We start from the raw sequence: 23,368 nt of genomic DNA, 5'->3' as shown, positions 1-23,368 counted from the left end.
TTTTTGTCTTCTTAGTGCTTCCGATAGCATTTAGCACAACACTTGAAATATGGTAGATATATAGTAAAAGTCAATTAACTATACAAATGAATAAACCATAATTTTTGATTATTATATTTTATGTAATTTTTTACAGTAGCCTAAAAATTTAAAGTACATGAAATAACTTGAGGGTAACATATTCTTATTTTAACAAACTGATAAAAATAAAAGGAATTCTTTGTTTAAAGAACATTTCAGATTGATCCTCCTTAAGCCTAAGGAAGTAATTAGGTTTTTAATATCAGAATTGGCTTTATTTGAAAATTTTGATCGCTTTTAGGCCTCAAGAAATTATTGTGGTCCTTTAACCAAAACTATCTATTTTAAAATGTAACTTATATGATTACAAATTAAAAATAATTATAAAAATAGGTGACAAATATACATGTGGAAATGGAAATATTGAGATGTTGCTTATTTAAAACTGAAAAGGCATCTGTTAAGTTGCCTTTTCATTTCCTTTTCTCTGTGCTCCAGTGGATTACCTGCTTTTTGTTTCTCTTTTTGCATTATGGTATTGGACCAAGGTTTTGAGTATTCCCTGGACTTGTAGGAAACAGAATACTACCAGTGATTTTACCTAAGCCTAAAGCAAGCACTCTTCCATTTGGAAATTTGTAAGGCATTTAGTGCCTTAACAAGAAAGAAATACCCAGGGGCAAGATGATTGTATCATTTTTCTTTTAAAATTTGTCCATGGGGAAAGTCAAAGATATATATGGAGGAAAATTATGGCTCTTTTTACAAAGGAGAGATAAGAATGCTTCCTCAATTTGAAGACCCCAGCGAGCTGACGTGGAGCTTCAGTGGTTGCTGAGGGAGAGTTACATGCAGGGAGATAGTCATTGCTTATGCAATCTTTTCAGTGTCACTTTCTCACTGTAGATATTGTCTTGACCAGGGTGGGAATTAAGGATTCAAACGTTTAGAGAAATTAAGGGTTGGACACTTCCAGCAGCAAGGCAAGCTGGAGGCAGCAGAATGAAGTAGATGACCAATCAGGTTGTGAGGACTTCTCTTGGCATAAATTGTAACATTTCAGTAGTCTTGGTCAGTGAAATGAATGAAGGTAGACACCTTCCTTCACAGCACTATCCTGGTCTACTCTGTTTATGTTAGTAGATATTTGTTAAGATTATTTTAACTACAGCTTCCTGAAGAGCAATTGAAAAAAACAATAAATTAATTTTGGGGGCAAAAAATGCATATCATTGAATTTTCTGTACTGGCTATCTAAAAACTTGGTATTAAATTTGTATTTGAAACTTGAATTCAATGTGGTAACACATTGATCTTATAATTTTCTTCATCAAGCTGATTCTAAAATATCACATATCATCACTAGCTTCAAAAACCAATTTACAAAATAATTACATACAGTATGATTCAATTTTTATAAAAACCAGTTAAATATGTATCTGCATGTCTATGCATATGCATAGGAAAATCTTCTACGTTACATATGTATGTTAATTCCAAGTGATGAAATTGTATATGATTTTATTTAAGTTTGTAACTTTTACAAAAATGTTTCATTGATACTTTAAGAAGTTTCAAGATGTTTGCGCAGAAGCAAAGATATGATAGCAAAAAATTTTGAATAGGTTAACCAAATAAAGCTGATTCTGTTTTCCATTGGTGATGAGACCTATTTTCACATGGTAACTGATGAACATTCCTTCTCCTGCTCTTCTCCAATGCTATGATAGCCTTTCTTTTGTCCAAGATGTTAGACCAAATTATTTCCCTGTCTCAAGAAGGGGAGTGATACAACAGAACCAGAGAACAAACAAGGCAATTCTCAGATTGAGGTTCAAAATAAGTTTTCAAAACTGGGGACACAGTAGCAATCTGTGTTTCCTTGTGACAGACTAGGTTGGTTGATACGCACATCATCATATGTCCCTGTGGAGAGATGAAGGGATAGAAAGACAGATTCTCTATCACTCACCCCTCCATCTCAGCACAACCTCATGACATTTTATATATAATGTCATTATATATACACACACATATATAATTGTATATGTATAATTATATATATAATGACTTAGGACATTATATAGGCTCTCAGAATTTAGAAATAATTCTAGGGAGAGTGGAGAAAAAGTCTTCAGTTATGTAAAATGAGGGCTAGAAGTGAATGTGATATGCAGAGATAGGAAAATAAAAACAATTTACCCATTTTTGCTGAGTTGGTAGTCTTAATATTTATTACACATATGGCCTAATACCAACCATAAAATCAGATACTATGTACTACTGCTTCTGTTCAGGTTGCTCCAAACTCCTATGCTATTATAATTACAAATATATTATTTGTTGAAAATAAAGATATTGAGTGGAAAATCCCATTATACCTGTTTCTTAGCTCCAAACCACAGTGAAAATTCTTTATTATGAGTCTAATAGCCTTCTTTAGGCCAGCTATTCATCTGAGTTAACAACGTATTAGGCCTATTTCTCCCAGAAGGCCCATAAAATCAAGTGCATGAGATTGTATTAAACATTAACAGTGAGGACAATGTTCGTCTTTATTAAAGTTGCTATCAAGTATGCAGATACCAGCATTTTCCTTTTGTTCATTCATGTGGCCAACCTATATTACTACATATGTAGCAGAAAGTGTACACCGCCCAGGGATATTTTTGCCATGATTCTGGAGGGAAGAGGATGATATTACTTTAAATATCACAGAAGATGTACACGCCCCCAGTGATATTGTTTCTAATTTCAACGTGGGAGAGGAGGACATAATACCCAATATGGCAGGGAGTAGAAACACTCCTGTGATACTGTTCTTAATATTCAGGGAGGAAGAGGATGATATTACTGCCAATACACACGGGTGTACACATTCTGTACACTGAGGGTGTACAATCGTCTGTGAAATAGTTCATAATTTCCAGAGGGAGAGATGTTATTACTCACAATATCGTAAACAGGCTGTGAGTCCACAGTAGATCGTAATAGCCAGGGGAGGAGAGGGGGTGGTTCTTACTCCCCACATCGCAGGGGGTGCCTCACTCCCCCGCGAGGTGGATCGTAAGAGCCAGGGAGGGAGAGGGCTGGCTCTTACTCCCCACCTCGCGGAGGTGCCTCACCCCCCTGCGAGGTAGATCCTAAGAGCTAGGCGGGGAGAGGGGGTAGCTCTTACTCCCCACCTCGCGGGGGATACTTCGTCCTCCTGCGTTCTGTGTCCATTATCACCATTCTCTTTTTTTCTGGTATCAGTGACAATTTCACAGGGTGTGTTTACACTGCCTGTGATATGAAAGCTAATAGCATCCTCTGCACCTCCGCAGATTACGAACCATATCACACCATGGGTGTACACTTTTTGTGAGATTTGGGGTAATGCCATCCTTGGTTTCCCCGAATATTCGGGGAAATATCACAGGGTGGGTGTCCACCCGCTACTCTGTTGGGAGGCACATCCTACGTTAGCTACTGGAAATTAGGAGGTATATCACAGCTGGAGTGTAGAGCCACTGTCATATCTCAAGTACTATCATGCTCTCCCCCACGAGTTGGGAGAAGCAATATCACAGGGTGGGTGTATACCTTCTGCCCTATTGGGAGTAATATCATCATGTCTTCCTTTAGATGATAGGAACAATATCGCAGAGCGGGTGTACACCCCGTGTATTTTGGAAGCAAGGTCATTCACTCTTCTTCTCGATTTTACGATTCGTATCACACGCGGGGTGGATATTCGGAACAATATCAGGGTGGGTGTGTACACATCCTGCGATATTGCCACTGGTATCATCCTCTCCCTCCAAGATTATAAGGAACTATGTCACAAGGGTGTGTACACCCCCTGCGATATTGGGGGTAATACCTTCCTCTCACCTGCTGGCTATTAGGAACAGTGTCACAGAAGGGGTGTACACCCCCTGCTATATTGAGACTAATATCATCCTCTCGCCCCCTCGATATTAGGAACAATATCACAGGGGTGGTGTACACTCCCTGCGACATGGAACAAATAGCATCCTCTCCACCTTTGGATGTCAGGAACAATATCACGGGGGAAGTCTGCACCCCCTGTGGTATTGGGAGTCTTACCATCCTCTCCCACCGAAGATATGAGGAACAAGGTGACCGAAGGGATGTACACCCACTGCGATATTTTCAATAATGTCATCCTCTACCCCCTGGCTATTAGGAATAACATCATAAAGGGGTGTACCTTTACTGAGATATTGCGAGTAATATCCTCTGCCCCCCGGATATCAGGAACAATTATGTTAATTTTTAGTATTAATAAACATAAGCACAATTAATAGTAATTATCTATATTAATAATTACAATAAAGAGCAAAAGTTAATACTGATTAAAATATTGACAATTGCTATTAATAACTAACAGTAATAGCACTATTAATAATAGAATAATCATATCAATAATTCATGTTATTTAAATCAATAAGCGACATTGGTAATAAAATAATAATTAATATTAAGATTAATAACTAATATTGATAAATGACACGAATAGTAATAATTCAACCACACATAATTGTATATTTATATTTATTAAAAAGTAATAACATTATACTATTAATTAATATTAACATTGATAATTATTAATAAAACTGATTTTTGATAATTAATAATATTATTACTCCTAATACCACAGGGGGTGTACACCTACCTGTGATATTGTTCCTAATATCCAGGGACAGAGAGCATGATATTACTTTTAATATCACAGTAGGTGTACACTCACCCTGTGACATTGATCTTGATATCCACGGGCTACAGTATGACATGACTCCCAACAGAGCAATGAATGTACAGCCACCCAGTGATATTGTTCCTAATATTCACAGAAGAATCCTATGATATTATGCCCAATATCCCAGGGAGTGTACACTTCTTCTGTGATATTGTTCCTAGTATCCGGAGGGGGAGAGGATGATAACGATTCCAATATCGCAGGCTGTGTTCACCCACCCTGTGATATTGTAACTAATATCCTGGAAGGGAGAGGATGATATTAGTCCCCAGAGCAGGAGGTGCACACCCACCCTGGGATATTGTTCCTAATATTCACGGAGGGGAGAGGCTCATATTAATCCCAGTACGCCAGGGGGTCTACATCCACCCCGTGATATCGATCTTAATATTCAAAGGCTGAGAGGTTGACATTACTCGAAATATCACAGCAAGTGTATGCCCCTGTGTGATACTGTTCCTGATATCCAGCAGGGAGAAGATGATATTACTCCCCATATCACAGGAGGTGAACACCCACTCTGTGATAGCTTTCCTAATATGCAGGGGGAGAGAGGAAAATATTATTCCCAATATTGCAGAAGATGTACATCCCCCCATCCCCGTGATACTGTCCTTAATATTCCAAGCCAGAGAAGATGATATTACTCCCAATATCGCAGAAAGTGTACACCCCCCAGTGATAGAGTTTCCATGATCCAGGAGCGAAGAGGATGCTATTACTTTCAAGATCGCAGGGGGTGTACACGCCCCCAGTGATACTGTTCCTAATTTCCACGTGGGAGAGGATGATATTACTCCCAATATCGTAGGGGTCATAAACACTCCTTTGATATTGTTCCTAACATCCAGGGCTGGGGAGAGGGTGATATTCCTCCCTATATTGCAGAGGGTGTTCACCAGTCTTTGATATTGGTCGCAATCTCTAGAGGGGAGATGATAGTATTCACAAAATCATAAACACGCTGTGTGTCCACCGTGGATCCTCATATCCAGGGAGGGATATTACTCCCCTTATCACGGGGGTGTCCACTCCACATGCCATATAGTTTCTTATATCTAGGGAGGAGAGGATGATATTGCTACCAATATCGAAGAAGTGTACACGCCCCCTAGGATATGGTTCCTAATACCCACGTTGGGAGAGGATGATATTACTCTCAATATCACAGGGGCTGTACATACCGCCTGTGATATTTTTCCTAAAATCTAGAATAAGAGAGAACGATATCACTCCCAACAGTGCAGGGGGTGTATCCCCCTACCATGTGATATTGTTCTCAATAGCTAAAGGAAGAGAAGATAATATTATTCTTTGTAGTGCAGGGAGTGTACACCCACCTGTGATATTGTTCCTAATATCCAGGGAGGGAGAGCATAATATTACCCCCAGTCTCGCCGTGGGTGTACACCCACTTTGTGATATTGCTCCTAATATCCAGGGGGTAGAGTATGACATTACTCCCAATTTAACAGTGGGTGTACATCCACCCGGGGATACTGCTCCTAATATTCAGGGAAAGCAAAAGTGATATTACTCCCAACATCGCAGAGAGCGTACAACCCTTCTGCGATATTGTTCCTAATATCCGGTGGGGGAGAGGATGACATTACATTCAATATCGCAGGCTGTGTACACCCACCCTGTGATATTGTTCCTAAAATCCAGGAAGGGAGAGGACAGTATGATTTTCTATATAGTAGGAGGTGTACACCCACGCTGGGATTTTGTTCCTAATATCAAGGAGGGGAGAGCGTAATATTACTCCAAATATGGCAGGGGGTGTACATCCCCCCTGAGCTATTTGTTCTTGCCATTCAAAACAGGAGAGGATGACATTGCTCCAGATATCAAAGAAAGTGTAAACCCCTGTGTGATATTGTTTCTAATATCCAGAAAGGGAGAAGAGGATACTAATCCCCATATCGCAGGATGTGTACACTCATTCTCATATTTTTCCAGTTATGCAGGGGGGAAAGAGGATAATAATATTCCCAATACTGAAATTGTCGTACACCCCTGTGTGATGGTCCTTAATAATATTGCAAGGCAGAGGGGAGAATATTACCACATATATCTCAGAAAGTGTACACCCCACAGGGATATTGTTGCCATGATCCTGGAGGGAAGAGGATGATATTACTTTAAATATCACAGAAGGTGTACATGCCCCCAGTGATACTGTTTCTAATTTCAATGTGGGAGAGGAGGACATGATACCCAATATCGCAGGGAGTAGAAACACTCCTGTGATACTGTTCTTAATATTCAGGGAGGAAGAGGATATTACTGCCAATACACATGAGTGTACACCCGTCTGTGAAGTAAGTCATAATTTCCAGAAGGAGAGATGTTATTACTCACAATATCGTAAACAGGCTGTGAGTCCAAGGTAGTAATAGCCAGCGGGGAAGAGGGGGTGGCTCTTACTCCTTGTATCACGGGGTGTTCCTCACCCCCCTGCGATGTGGATCGTAAGAGCCGGGGGTGGGGGGAGATGGGGTTGCTCTTACTCCCCATATCACGGGGGGTGCCTCACCCCCCTGCGATTTGGTTCGTAATAGCAGGGGGATAGTGTGAGGTGCTATTACTCCCCATATCAGGTGGGGGGTGCCTCATCCCCTGCGAGGTGGATCGTAATAGCCTGGAGGTGATTGAGGGATGACTCATCTGGGCCCTGGTTGCTGAAGATTGGGTTGACTGTAGAGGTAGCTTAAATAAGAAAGCAAGGTAGATTGCCACATTATTGCACTCTTTCTGTCAAGAAGTATTTATCTGTATCACGTGATGCTCTTTCATGGCATTATACCCACAGTAGAGCATTTTTCAAAATTGGCATAAGTCCTCTAAAGCCTTGCTACTCTTTTACCTTCTAACTTTATGCAATGTTCTAAATCCTTTGTTGTCATTTCAACAATGTTCACAGCATCTTCAGGAGTAGGTTTTGTGTCCACAAACCATTGTTTTTGATCATTCATAAGAACAACTTCTTTTCCATTCAAATCTTTATCATATGATTGATGTAACTCAGTCACATCTTCTAATTTTAGTTCTCTTGCTATTCCACTTCTAATTGTAGTTCTCTTGCTATTCCAAAGCATCTGCAATGACTTTCTCCATTGGAGTCTGGAACCCCTGACTCTCATCTGTGAGAGCTGTGATGGACTTGCTCCAAACTCCTACTAATGTTAATATTTAGACCTCCTCCCATTAATTGCCAAAGTTCTTAAATGATGTCTAGAATGAATAATCCTTTCCAGAAATTTTCCAATGAACTTTGCCCAGATCCATCAGGTAAATCACTATCTATGAGTGCTCTAGCCCTACAAAATTTATTTCTTAAATCACAAGACCTGAAAGTCAAAAGGACTCTTTGATCCAAGGTCTGTGGAATAAACCTTGCTTGTAGGCAAGAAATCAACATTAATTACCTAACTAATCACTTTTAATGTCAAAAATCTGAATTACTTTTTCACCAACCTAACATATTGTCATCAGAGCTCTTGGGTGACCAGGTGCATTGTCAATAATTTTGAAATTTTTTTTTTTCTGGAAAGTAGATCTCAACAGTGGATCTCAACAGAATACAAACCACTCTCTAAAGAGATGTGTGGTCAGTCAGGCTTTGTTGTTCACTTTACAGATTACCAGCAGAGTAGATTTGGCTTATTTCTTAAGGTCTCCAGAATGTTCAGAACTGTAAATGCACTCTGGCTTCAACATAATCACCAGTTGCATTAGTCTGTAACAAGAGAGTCAGCTTGTCCTTTGAAACTTTGAATCCAGGCACTAACTTTTCTTTTCTAGCTCTGAAAGTCATAGATGACATCTTCTTCCAATACAGTGTAATGCTGTTTTGTCTATATTGAAACTTGTATTGTTTAGCATTGCCACCTTCATCAATGATCTTAGCTAGATCCTCTGGATAGGTTACTGCAGCTTTTTCATCTGCACTTGCTGCTTCATTCTATGCTTTTATGTTATTAAAAAAAAAAGGCTTCTTTCCTTAAACCTCATCAATCAATCTCTGCTAACTTCAAACTACTTTTCTGCACCTTCCTCATCCTTCATAAAATTGAAGAGACTTAGGGCCTTGTTCTGGATTGGGTTGTGACTCAGGGAATGTTCTGCTGCATTTGTCTTCTATTTAGACCACTAAACCTTTGTTTATATCAACAATGAGCCTGTTTTGTTTTCTTATCATTCCTGTGTTCACTGGAGTAGTACTTTTAATTTCCTTTTGCATTCACAACTTGGCTAACTTGTGCAATAGGACTCTTTCTGCCTATCTCAGCTTTCAACATGCCTTCCTTACTAAGCTTAATCATTTCTAGTTTTTTTTTTTTTAATTTAAAGTGAGAGATAGGTGACTCTTCCTTTTGCTTAAACACTTAGAAGGCATTATTAGTTGACATAATTTCAATATTATTGTGTCTCAGGGAATGGAGAGGCCTGAGGAGAGGGAAGGAGATTGGGGAATGGCTGTTTGTTGGAGCAGTCAGAACACATACAACATTTATTAAGTTTTCAGTTTTATATGAACATAATTTATGGCACCCCAAAACAATTATAATGGTAACATGAAATGTCATTGATCACAGATCACTATTACGGATATAATAAAAATAATAAAATATCGAAAAAATTACCAAAATGTGACACAGAGACATCAAGTGAGCACATGCTTTTGGAAAAAAAATGCTGCCAATAGATTTATCTGGGGCAAGGTTGCCACAAACCTGCTATTTGTAAAATACACAAATTTGCAAAGCACAGTATAGTAAAGCTCAATAAAACAAGACGTGTAATTCTCATTGAATGGAGAATGAAAACATGTTTTATATGTATCTGTGCATTTTAGTTTATCTTTATGGGGTGTGTGTAGCAAATACTAAACATTATTTTCTTATGTAGAAACCTTTTCAGTTTATCTTGAAAGTAAACAGACACCTGTAAATGATATTTCCATCATTGTTGCCTGATTCTCCCTCCTGTCTATTGTAGGTACAAAAGTTAAAGCCTTGGGGCAGCATATTTTCTTCAAGCTCTTTTATGTTTTCTGTGTTTCCTAGTATTAGAGAATGACTGTTTGGTGGAACAGTCAGAATACATACAACATTTATTATATGTAAAGTATATACAGAATAAATATATAAATATGCACACATACATACATATACACACGTGCGCATTTCTATGTTTGTGTATGTATTAGAGTTCTCTAGAGGGACAGAACTTATAGGATAGATGTATATATAAAGGGGAGTTTATTGAAGAGCATTGATTCATATGATCACAGCAGGAAGTCCTGCAATAGGCTGTCTACAAGCTGAGGAGCAAGGAAGCCAGTCTAAATCCCAAAACCTCAAAAATAGGGAAGCTGATAGTGCAGCCTTCAGTCTATGGTCAAAGGTCCAATAGCCCCTGGCACACCACTGGTTTAAATCCAAGAGTCCAAAAGCTGAAGAACTTGGAGTCCGATGTTCAAGGTCAGGAAGCATCCAGCAAGCGCAAAAGATGATGGCTGCAAGACATAAGCAGTCTAATCCTTTCACGTTTCTCTGCCTGCTTTTATGTTAGCCATACTGGCAGCCAATTAGATGGTGCCCACTCAGATCGAGGGTGGATCTGCCACTCCTAGTCCATGACTCAAATGTTAATCTCCTTTGGCAACACCCTCACAGACACACCCAGGAACAATACTTTGCATCCTTCAATTCAATAAAGTTGACAGTCAATATTAACCATCACAAGTCCACTCCTTGTCAATTTGAACCCACACACATCTCCTGAAATCATACATAATCTTCAAATAAAGACAGTAATAAGTTCATAATTACACATAGCATAATACAGCTATCCTTCGTACAACCGGAAGCACACCAATCCCCAAACCAAATGCTGTTACATAAAGTTAACAACACTTAAATGCTAACATACAATCAATAAATCTTATGTCACATGATAAAAGAAAAAGAAAATACATATTTTTTTCTTAGTACAAGTGTATACATGCACAAACATGTTCTTAAAACAATAAGGAGGAAACATTCATGACAATTACCGTTCTCGTTTCTGCAACCGGTCACATGGTAGTAGTTAGCATTCATGACTAGCTTCTTCTACTACCCATTTTGTATTCCTTTTGCCTTCAGCAAGCACCTCAGCAGGTCATGGTTTTTTATCTGATGGAGTAACTCAAATCTTCATTTCTGAAGAGTCTGGGCCATCTGTAGTCCTGCCTGAATTGGGTTGTTGTGGTTTCCCATTGATCTAAATCACAGGGCATGATAATACCAAGAGATACTATAAGGGATATCCTGTATTCCATGCATACTCTTCCTTACCTCCATTGTGGAGTAGTAAACTGATTTCATCTTGATTGTCTGGGTCAATCCCCCCAGCCAACACTGTAACTCCCTTGTTAGCCTGTTGACTTAAAGGTAGAAGAAGCCCGAAGTGGCCAGGTTGCAATCTGTTTAATGGAATCATTGTTGTGTCTTCTGGTGGCAGCATTCCTCCCTCTGGAACTAAGACCTCTAGGCCAGCAGAATGTAATGTCATGGGAACAGGAAGCAAAAATTTTGCTAGTGGATCACTAGAGGTGATGATGAGCAGTGCCGTTTCCACTTCTACCCCTTGATTCCTGGACCCATGAATCTTGGCTGTGAGAGGAACAGTACCATATATTAGATGCTGATTCAGAGCATACACAGCCTTCTGCTGAACTTTGCCCTAGGCCTGCAAAGTATTTTCAACTAGTTTGAGTAATTGTGACTTTGAAAGGCCATTTAATCATTCTATCAATCCAGCTGCTTCAGGACGATGGGGAACATGTAAAACCCGTGAATTTCATGATAATGAGCCTACTGCCACACTTCTTTAGCCATAAACTGAGTGCCTTGGTCAGAGGCAATGCTATGTGGAATACCATGATGGTAGATAAGGCATTCTGTGAGTCCAGGGATGGTAGTCTTGGCAGAAACATTGCGTGCAGGATAGGTAACCCATATCCAGAGTGTCTATTCCAGTGAGGACAAACTGCTGTCCTTTCCGTAATGGAAGAAGTCCAATATAATCAACCTGCCACCAAGCTGCTGACTGATCACCCTGAGGAATGGTGCTATATTAAGGGCTCGATGTTGGTCTCTGCTGCTGGCAAATTGGACACCATAGCCAGGTCAGCCTTGGTGAGTGAAAGTCCATGTTGTTTAGCCCATCCCTGCCACCATGGCAATTTTCTTCATGTGCCCATTGGGCAATGACAGGGGTGCCTGGGGAAAGAGGCTGGGTAGTGTCCACAGAACAAGCCATCCTACCCACTCGATTATTAAAATCCTCCTCTGCCAAGGACATCCTTTGGTGAGTGCTCACATGAGATACAAATATCTTCACAGCTTTTGACCACTCAGAGAGATCCATCCACAAACCTCTTCCTCAAATTTCTTTGCAGTCATGCTTCTTCCAAGTCTTGACCATCCAGCCAAACCATTGACTACAGCCCGTGAATCAGTATATAATCACAACATCTGGCCATTTCTCCTTCTAAGCAAAGTGCACAACCAGATGCACTGATCACAGTTCTGCGGACTGGAAAGATTTCCCTTTGCCACTGTCCTTCAGGGATGTCCTAGAAAGGTACTAGAGAGAAGCAGCTGTCTACTTTTGGGTGGTGCCTGCATATTGTGCAAAGCTGTCTGTAAATCAGGGCCTAGTCTTCTCCCTCTGTCAACTTAGCATAGAAAGCTCCCCATAAGGCCATCAGCACAGTCTCGGGGAGAGAAGGCAGAGCGGTAGGAGTGGGGACCATGGCATTTGAACCACTTCTTCATGTAACTTGTGCTCTCAGGAACTGCTCAATCCTGATCAGGTATATACCACTTCCATCTGATGATGGAATGCTGCTGTGTATGTCCCACTTCATGGCTAGATGGGTCAGAAAGCACTCAGTTCATGATAGGCATTTCAGGTCACATGGTTACTTGATGACCCATAGTCAAACATTCAGTTTCTACCAAGGTCCGTTAATCTGTTCTCATGCTGCTAATAAAGACGTATCCAATACTGGGTAATTTATAAAGGAAAGAGATTTAATTGACTCACAGTTGCATATAGCTGGGAAGGCCTCACAATCATGAAAGAAGGCAAATGAGGAGCAAAGTCATATCTTACATGACAGCAGGCAAGAGAGTGTGTGTAAGGGAACTCCGATTTATAGAACCCTCAGATCTCATGAGACATATTCACTACCATGAGAACAGTATGGGAGAAACCACCTCTATGATTCAATTATCTCCACCTGTCCCTGCCCTTGACACATGGAGATTATTACAATTCAAGTTGAGATTTGAGTGGGGACACAGCCAAACCATATCAGTGTATTTGTGTATTTCCACTCATAATAACTTCAAATCCATCTCACATTCCCTGAGGACTCCTACCATTCACCACATATGCCCATTACCTAATCATGAACCCAACTGGTCTTCTACTTATAGACTGCACTCTGAAATCTTTGATATGCTGATTTTTCTCCCTAGAATTCTTTGTGAAAGCTTTTTTAAAAAAGAAAGCATTACCATGCTTCATTACATATTATTTATATATACTAAATAATTTATTCTTTCATTCTTTAAATAATCTTCAAGTTTTATGCTACCTGTGGTTTCAAATTCGACTCTAATGTTGCTAATTTATTACTGATATGCAAATATTTGGTAAGACAATGTATAATTAATTTTACTGTGTTAACCATAATGAAAGTTAAGTTTCATTCTCAGTTTATTTATCAAATATGCATTTCAACAACTTCCCTGTGTCTTAATGGAGGATTAATCAGGAAACAAAGATCTTAATACTTTTGTTTTTGGTCATAGATTGATTTCTTCTGAAAAAATACATTTCTGAAATTAAAACTGAGAAATCCTGATTGAAAGAGAGTGGGTTTTCTGGTCTACTCAGTATAATGGGAATATTAGCCTTTCAATAAGGTCTGTGGTAAATCAGAGATTTTAAATCTCTGAGGCCTTTCTGTATGACCACCAGTCATTTAAATCAGACCATGGTAAGTAACTTAAGAGTTTGGGGAATGTTTTCAATACTATCAGTGATTTAATTTTCTATAATATTCAGCAAAGATAACACAAAATTGAAGAACGCATAGAAGTGTTCAATCCCTAATTTCTTCTGTATGTTTTTCCATTTTTAAAATGGAGACCTACTCATTCCTGGAGGATGATGATGGAAATGATGGTGAAGCCGATGATGGCGAGGAGGTAAAGGATACCTCAGAAGAAATGAGGCCTAACCTTGTATTTCCTAGCATTTTGATTTTAGGTTATTTTGTTTTGTTTTGTATATGTTCTACCAAAGCCAGAACAAGATACTTTATACAGTGACAGCAGCAAACACTCATATTTAATAAGCATTTAATATGAACAGCAGGTGTTGAGTGCTTTACAGACATTATCTCATGTATTGTCTCATAAGTAAAGAGTGTTTTTATTCTCGTTTTTTTGACAAGAAAGTTGGCTGGCAGAGAGGTTAAGTAACCCACCCAAGACAATAAGCTGATTACTGACCAGAGCCAAGATTTGGACCTAAGTATTGTGCAATACATTATCTCATTTAATCTCGACGATCACCTCTGATCTTTGTACTCTGTTCACCTGAAATGTGAACTGAAGTTTCAAAATACTAAATAATCATAACTTTTCTTCCGTTAAAAAGGTTTGAGCTTTACTTTAAGAAACAGAAAGAATTTGCAGTTTCCATATACTATGTTGTGAAGTCTATTTAAAAAAAAGAAAAAAATAGATAAATTTACTCACCCTAGCTTTAGAAAACGCTTTCATTGTAACTCACTTCATCAGACTTTCTGGGTCTTAATCTTTCAAGATGTGGAGACAATTCAAATTAATATAATTTATCAAAGTTACAGTGTGAGGTCAGGAAGAGAGAAACCCCACAGCTAAATAATAATATAATAAAGATTATATAATAATATAATAATACAATAAAAGAATAATCAAGTAATTCTTTTATCTTAAAAATGGACATTTAGGAAGCTGCGGATAGAGTTCTGCTTTTTCTCTGGGAAATCATTTTTATGTACTTTAAGCTGGAAAATATTGATAAACTCATGGTTCATGCACAATTTGAATACCAAACCAGAAATCCTACCTTAACAAGAAATTTTTCATAAATGTCTGTAGTCAAAGAAGCAATCTACCTTTTGCAGACTTCTAAATGTTCTGAAAGAGAACACAGTTTGTCATATTCATTCATCTTAGTAAATGTATTTTATTATATGCTCAATGAAAGATGAGTCCCATTCTTCTCACTCCTATTCTTGACATTTTTTATCAGACTCCATAGCTTAATGGGAAACTATTTATTTTTACTTTTCCTTCTTTAGGGTGATCGAAGACATTAAAAAATTATAAAATATAGAGATTTATTCCAGTGTGTTTGCTTTCAAGTTTCAGTTGATGCAGTATTCATTTTTAGTATGTTATGGTGTCTTAATTGCTAGTATTTATCACAGGTTAATTTACTTATGTATAATTGTTTTTTTCCTCACTTTTATCCTGCACGAAGAGAGTGTGCCCAAAAAATCCATCAAGAATCAGGAAATTTATTGAATCCAAATGGGGTTACGCTTTGGCAATTGCTGTTTAAAAAAAAAGCAGAAATCATGGATGTCAATGATGTTACCATTTGCATAAAGACAATTTTTGTTGTGCTGTGTTTTAGTATCAAAGTAGAGAAAAGCATATCATATCAGTATCTCTCCAACTGTTAGTTCAAAATCAGTACACTGAAAGATGTTACAGTTTAACTTTTAACTAGATTTAGAACTAAATTAGAAAATTTGAACTTAAGACCCTTTCCTTTCCAAATTACATAGTTTTAATGACAATTTAACTTTTAATTAAGGGTTCAAGCAATTTATTCCCAATAAGTATTGTGACTATTAAGATTAATCATAACTTGTAATAGCTTTTAAATTAACAGGTCTTTCGTTTAACAAATCTTTGTGGAGTAGGGTAAAAAATAACTACATTTTATCTCTCTTAAATGTAATGTGTTAGTAATTAAAAATTCTAATTTTCTATATGAAATAAATACTTTGGTTTAAATATAAAGGGACATGAGCAAAGACTGCATTTTGTAATTTAAACTGAAGTCATAAGATATATCTATTCATTTGTTAATTTTTCCTTAAACTTTCTGATCATACTTTCTTGTGATTTTTTTGAAGATAATAGAATTTCCCTAACAAAAATTGAACATACCCTTCAGGGTATGTTCAAGACTTGTAAAACTCTGAAACAAAGTAAATTAAGGTTGAAAAGTGCAAACAATGCTCCCCCGAAAAGTACAGATGTGGGCAGGGGCAGAATATATTTCCACACAATGACCTGGAAGCACCCTCTACACACTTTAGAAGATAATTTATTGATCAAAGTGCCTAAACATATTTTGAAATAGGAAAACTACATGGATTATAGGCTGGTATCATATCCTATCACTAGAAAAGGTACTGAAGTTTCTAAGCATAGCTTACCATTGAGTTACTAATCAGAAGTTCAGTATATCAGACCAATGCAATATGAACAAAATTTTACTAACATGTCCACTTATTAAGCTCACTAGAAGAACAAAGACAATTTCTTTCCTCAAAGACTAAAAGCAACATTATAAATAAAGGCATAAAATTAACCTTGTAGGTCTTAGCTATTTCTTATAATTATAATTCAAGTCGTATATAAAGTTTTAAGTGTATCTGATATGAAAAATGCCAAAATTAAAACACATGCATTCTGAAATTTAATAAATAGATGATATAACTAATTGACTGCTTTAGACAGCAATGAAATAGTATGCAGAATTTCTGATTAAAACATTTAAAGTGATCAAATTAATTCTCTAGGTTCTTTAAAAATTTTTAGTCAAGTTAGAATGCATTTTTAAAGTAGCCAAAGAATGTTCTGTATATCATACTTGAAAAATTATTCAAAAGTTTTGTTTCATTTTTAACTCGGTACAAATGGCAAAGCTATTTCATTTCTGTAGATTCACAATCAGTCATAAATATGAGTCACAATGCTTTTTCTTAACTTTTGGGAGAAACCATTTAAGTAAAAAAATAGACTCAGTAAAAATAAAATTCTTGTCAACATTTGGCTTACGGACTCACCCTCCATCTTCTCAACATTTCTGCCTTTATTGGCAATAAAAGAAGAAAGTTTAAATATAAAAGCATGAAATACTATAGATGGGCCTATTTTGGAAGATTCTAATATAACTGCTACAACTGTTTAAAACATGCATTTCTCTTAATGTTTCTTGCAACAAGGCCACCCTACTATATCAACTTATTCAGATAATTCATTAAATCCAGTGGGGAATAAAATTAGATCAGGCTTTTACCACAAAAAAGAAAGAACTTGTTGCCTAAGTTTACCTTTAATATCTTAACTTTTTTTTTTAACATAATGGCAATAGAATATAAGATTAAATTTGAAAACACTTGGATATAAAACAGTAAAACATATGTTTTAAAATATATAATTATTCTAGAAATAATTGAGGAATTATGATATGATATAAGTGACTTAGAGATAAATGTCAGAAAAATAAGTTAAAAACTTTAGGTAGGTTATAGGTAAAACAGATTCCTAGCCTGGTATTTGATGTTCCATCGCACTATAAATTAAAGATAGAGGGCAATAAAATATGATTTCCTTCTGCTTTCTTTTTTTTCTGTTTAGCCTTGTAAAATCCACAGAAATTTACCTTCTGAAGTTACTTGCATTTGAATATTTTGTATTAATAGATCTATCACTAATCAGTTTTAACAGATGACTGTTTGCATGTGGAAGAAGGAATGGGAAATACATCCATAATGAGAGATTAAAGATATCTAAAAATTCTTTGCTACTTCTCCTATTTGGGTAGCAAATGGGAGTACAGTTCCCCTCTCCTGGAATCTGGCATGCATTTAGTGACTTGTTAGATTATTAGAATGTAATGCAGACTAGGTGATAGGAACTTCTGCAGCTTCGACCCAGGGCTCATGGAACAATCTCCCTTTGAGCCAATATGGACCAAAAAAAAAAAAAAGCTAAGCAAACTCTGAGACCTTAGTGTATAGGCCAGAGGACTGTTCCAAATCTGCTACCAAGCCCACAAAGCTTTCCTCTTTTATAATATCAGAGCTTTTTTCACCTTGGCCTTTCATTTGATTCTTATAGTTTGTATTTCTCTGTTAAAATTTCCCATCTATTTATGCATGTTACCTATCTTTTCCATTAGATCCTTTAAAATATTAAATACGGATATTTTAACATCATTATTGGAGAGTGGGTTATGGGTAATCTCTGAGTCAGATCTTTTTGATTGTGTTGTTTCTGGACAATGTGTTGGGGTTTTTTTCCCCTTATGTTGTTACATATATTAAAATAGTATACATTATCATTTTAAAAATTAAATACTGGATGTCATGTGTAAAACAGTAAATGCTGAGGCCAATAGTATTTACGTCTTGAAATGAGCATGCCTCTTCTCTCAGGACATTAAAGTATGAGTTGGGATAGTCAAGGCAAGGAATGAAGTTTAGGTTTTGTTTTTACTTTGACTATGGTTAATGTCGGTGACCCAGTCTTCAAATTCCTCCAGTGGTGGCCTGCTGTTTTATGCTCAAGGTGGGGACTTTAGTCTCAGAGGTTTTTTTTCTCAGTGTTAGTTCTTCATTAACAACTTTTAGCATTTTCTTCCCATCCTCCAAATCTCACCCTGTGCTTCTGCCCTTTCTCGTCCTTAGACTTCTCTGTTAGGCTCATGATGGGTCAGGAATGTTCTTTGTTCTGGTCCAGCCTCAGTCTTAAACAGGCTCTTTGAATCTGAGACAAAATTGTGTGAACTTTCTCAGTATTTTTGCCCTTTCCTATGGCAGTCAAACCTTGCTTATATTTGTAGTTGGTCTTAAGAGTTTCCTTTCCTTCCCTCAATGGAATGAGTCCTATGCTTGGTAGCAATAGAATATCTTGGGCCCAAGATGATTTTCTACCTCCCTTCAGTAATAGAGGGGTTTTTAGATTTTTTCTACCTTTCCCCTAGCCACGAATGTCCTTTCCTATACCTTGGGAGCAGCTATGCTGTCTCTGCATTGTGGCTTAAGTCTTCTGCTTCCTATAAGAGAAGGGTCCAGAGAAATGAGTGTTATTATGTGCCTGTGACCCCGCAATCACTGATCATGTACTACGTTTCGTCATTATTGATACAACTTTTTTTCAGTCTTCTCTTCTTCCAATCTCTCTCTTCTGTTCTTTTCTTTTTTGTTGTTTGTTTGTTTGCTTGCTTGTTTGTTTGGTTTTTGTAAGCACCCAGTGAAGATATGTGGGAAAAAGCTAAAAGAGTATCATTTTCACTTAGGTCTGCGGCCCCAAACTATTCAAAAATGACATGCTATCCCATATTTGGCCTTTGGTCATGCATTAAAATTTACCTGATTTATTTATATCCACTTAAATGGTGGCCTATGCCTCTTCTTCCAATGCTCTACCACAGGAGATACAATCTGTGTGCCCTGACTCTCCTTGTACTTTTCTCTGCTTGGAATTCATGTTCCCTGGTTGCCTCATGCCTTCAGTTTTCTGATGGGTTCAAGGAAAGTTATAATCTGACTTTTTCTCATTGTTACTGTAAAAGCAACATTATTTAAAGCTTTTTACATCTTAAGTACAAATGGAAGTCCAGCTGATTTGTTATTATAGTTGTTTGTGCAAAATAATTCTGAAACTTTTCATGAAATATATTAGGATCGAGCAAATATCTAAAAGTATGATGTTGCTGGAGCCAGAGTTCTTAATGTGAAGCAAGAGGGAAAGCAAGAAATAACTGTCTAGAAACAGAATCAGGGCTCATTGCTCAACAGTTTTCTAGATGGATATAAATTAGCAGAGAAGAAATATTTTGACAGTCCTTCTAATGCCTGAAGTTAATCCCCTTCACAATGCTACAGAATTCTATAATATTTAACAATGAGACTTGCTGAAAGTAAAAATACTATTATAATATTTATAACCAAATAAGCCACTCTTCTTACCAGTTTCTAAATGTGTCCTTGAACACCAAAAATAAATGATGTAACCAATCAAAACAAATAATTATAAGATAAAAATATTTTATAGAGTAAAAGAGTAAATTACTTTTCTAGTATTTGCTATGCTGAATATTGTAAATGGATATTCATTTGTATAACCATTTCTGCCAATAAAACAACAACATGTTCATTTCATATCTATATTATTTTTGGTAAAATACGTCTCTTCTTTAGGTTTGCTATGAAGAAAGCCATCATTCAATCATCAAAACACATTTATGAAGATGAAGTGAAACTGGCAAAGAGAAAACAGAATGTCCCTGAATAAAACCTGTATATCTGGATAATTATGTTTCTGTGAATCATTTTTGAGAAGTTTGTACATTTCAAGGTTTCATTTTGGAACTGAAATGAAAATGAAAGAATCTGTTCTTATAAGATTTATAGAAATTCTACTGACTCAAGTGATCTCGAGAGCTGATAGAAGTACCTGAACTTTTTCACTTTTTCATAAAGCCTCTTCTGTCTCCATTACTTTGCCAGTCATCTAGCTTGTAACTGTTATGTCTGACTTCATTCTTGATTTCTCCCACCTGATTTCTTTCTTTCTTTTTTTTTTAAGTCCATTTGATTTCTCTTTCTAATCACACTCCTCTCCTTTCTTCCGGAGGTAATCATGATCTGACTTTTATGATAATCATTCTCACTTTTTCTTTTTTTTGTCATTATACTTTAAGTTCTGGGGTACATGTGCAGAACATGCTGGCTTGTTACACAGGTATACACGTGCCATGGTGGTTTGCTGCACCCATCAACCCATCATCTACATTAGGTATTTCTTCTAATGCTATCCCTCCCCTAGCCCCCAACCCCTGCTTTCTTATTACAAACTTTTGTGTCTGACTTCACCAAAGTATGAGCTTTTTACTCATTTCTCAACATATTGCAAACATCGAGGCCCAAACCCTCTTTTGATTAATGTAACCTCTTTTCAAGATTTCCAATATTTCAGCTTCCTTGTCTCTAACCTGATCAAACTCTATATACATCTTCTTTCCTAGTTGATTTGATCACAGCAGAGACTTAATTTTTAAAAATTACGTCTGAGTAAAAATAGCGCTATCTATCAGTAACCATTATGATACAAAAGTGCTGGGAAGCACTTTAAATAATGCGGAAGGGAGGAAGGGAAGTGCTGGGTAAAGGAGAGTGTGGTCCCTGGCTAGGGCTCCAACCCCACGGACCTAAGTGAAGACGGACACTCCTGCCTTCCTACCCAAGTGTTACATTTCCCAAGACCGCCCTGGCCCACCGCACCCGCATCCTGAGCCTATAAAAACCGGAGATCGTAGCAGGCAGACACACAGGCGGCCACACATCTAGAGGAGCACATTCGCAGAAGAAAAAGCAAGGGGACGTGGAGAGGAGCATGTCAGCAATCACCTGCTCGCCAGCGGGCCATCGACCAGCAGAAAAACGCGGAGTTTGGCCGGGTCAGTTGGAGAAGAGCCCGAACCGCCAGCTGCGCGACTCCAGGGGAAAACCGTTTCCCTTCTGGTTCCCCCATCCGCTGAGAGCTGTTTCCACTCAATAAAACCTTGCACTCATTCTCCTATCCCACATGTGATCCGATTCTTCCTGTACACCAAAGCGAGAAGCCCCAGGATACAGAAGTCCCTCTGTGCCTGTGATAAGGAAAGGGGTGTAATCGAGCTGGTTAACACAAGCCGCCTATAGATGGCAAACTAAGAGAGCGCCGTGTAACACACGCCCACTGGGGCTTCAGCTGTAAACATTCACCCCGAGACACCGCCACGGGGTCGGAGCCCCACAGCCTGCCCTTCTATATGCTCCCCTAGAGGTTTGAGCAGTGGGGCACTGAAGAAGCGAGCTCCCATCGCACGTCCTGGGAGGGGGACAAGGGAAATTTTCCCATTTCAATTATTGTATATCACTCACTTCTTTTGCCATTTCTGTTTTTGAAATAATTATCCATGCATCTGGCAGAGCTTCGTGAGGACTTTAGTTTATTGAAAACTATTTTGTGTAATATATTGTTGACTTGGCAAAGTTTGTTTATCGGGCTTCTGGGAGCAGATCAAAATTTTAGTGGAATGCTGTATATATGCTATTTGGGCACGTGGAAAGAATGTGTGTTCAGCTGTTATTGAGTAGAGTGTTCTAAAAATATGAATTAGTTCAAGTTGGTTGGCAGTTTTATTCAGGTCATCTACATTCTTATTGGCCTAATACTCATTTGTTCTATCAAATACTGAGGAACGGTATTGCAGTTGCCAACAATAAATTTATCAATTTGCCTTTTTAAATCGATTTTTGTCACATGTGTTTTGAAATTCTATTGTTAGATACACGTACACTTAGAATTACTATATCTTTTTGAAGAATTAACCCTTTTATCAATACATAAGGACTCTCTTTATCCCTGATAATACATTTTTCTGAAATTTATTTTTTCTGATACTAATATAACTACATCTGTTGTCGGAGTTAGTGTTTGTATGGTATATTTCTTTTACATCCTTTTGTTTTTAACCTAAGTTTTTATATTTGGAGTGAATTTTGTGAAAAAAAAAAAAGCTTATATTTTTATCAGTTTATATGGTATTCAGCAGCATGTGTTCCAAGTAAATAAATAGTCTGTTTCTTTTCAGGTATCTGTCCCATCCTGAATTTGAGGTTAGTTGTTTGCCCTGTTACTCCGGTTTTTTGATGGATTCAAGAAATACTATTAAATTGTGCTTTGACCCACTTTTTTCTGGTTATGAAGGTATAAGTGATCATACATATATATATATAAAATGTATGTGGCTTTTTATTTTTTGTAGGTACTTCAGTACAGTGTTAATTAGGGTGATACTAAACATCTTTATATTCTTTTCTCATTTCAAGGATTAAGTTTTAAATGTTTCTTTATAAGTTGGAAAGCCTTTTCCTACCTATTTTCTAGAAGAGTTTATGTAAACTGGTGTTAGCTATTTCTTAAATAATTGGTGGAACTCAATGATACAGTTTTCTGCGTCTAGTTTTTTTTTTTTTTTTTGGTGTGGGTAAATATTTATTATTAAGTGTATAATTAAGCTAATAAATTCAAAACAGTTTTCTATTATAGTTCTTTTGAATGTATTTTGTGGTGTTTTCTAGAAAGACTGTCATTCATTTAAAATTCATTTCATTTGAAAATAATTTTTCATAATATGCTACAACTTTCTGATTAATACCTAAAAATGTATAATGGTGATACTTTTTCTTTTTTTCTTTCCCGATATTAATTTCTGCCATTGTCTGTCTTACCATATTTGCCATTGGTTTATTAATTCCATTCATTTTTTTTAAAAACCACTTTGGGCTTTGTCAATACTTATTTTATGTTTCTATTATAGTTGATTATTATTTTAAAACTTACTTCCATAGTTTTTTGGGGAACAGGTGGTATTTGGTTACATGAGTATAAT

The sequence above is a fragment of the Theropithecus gelada genome, chromosome 4, assembly GCF_003255815.1.
Source record: "Theropithecus gelada isolate Dixy chromosome 4, Tgel_1.0, whole genome shotgun sequence".
NCBI classification, from domain to species: domain Eukaryota; kingdom Metazoa; phylum Chordata; class Mammalia; order Primates; family Cercopithecidae; genus Theropithecus; species Theropithecus gelada.
Note: the sequence above shows the minus strand (reverse complement) of the source record.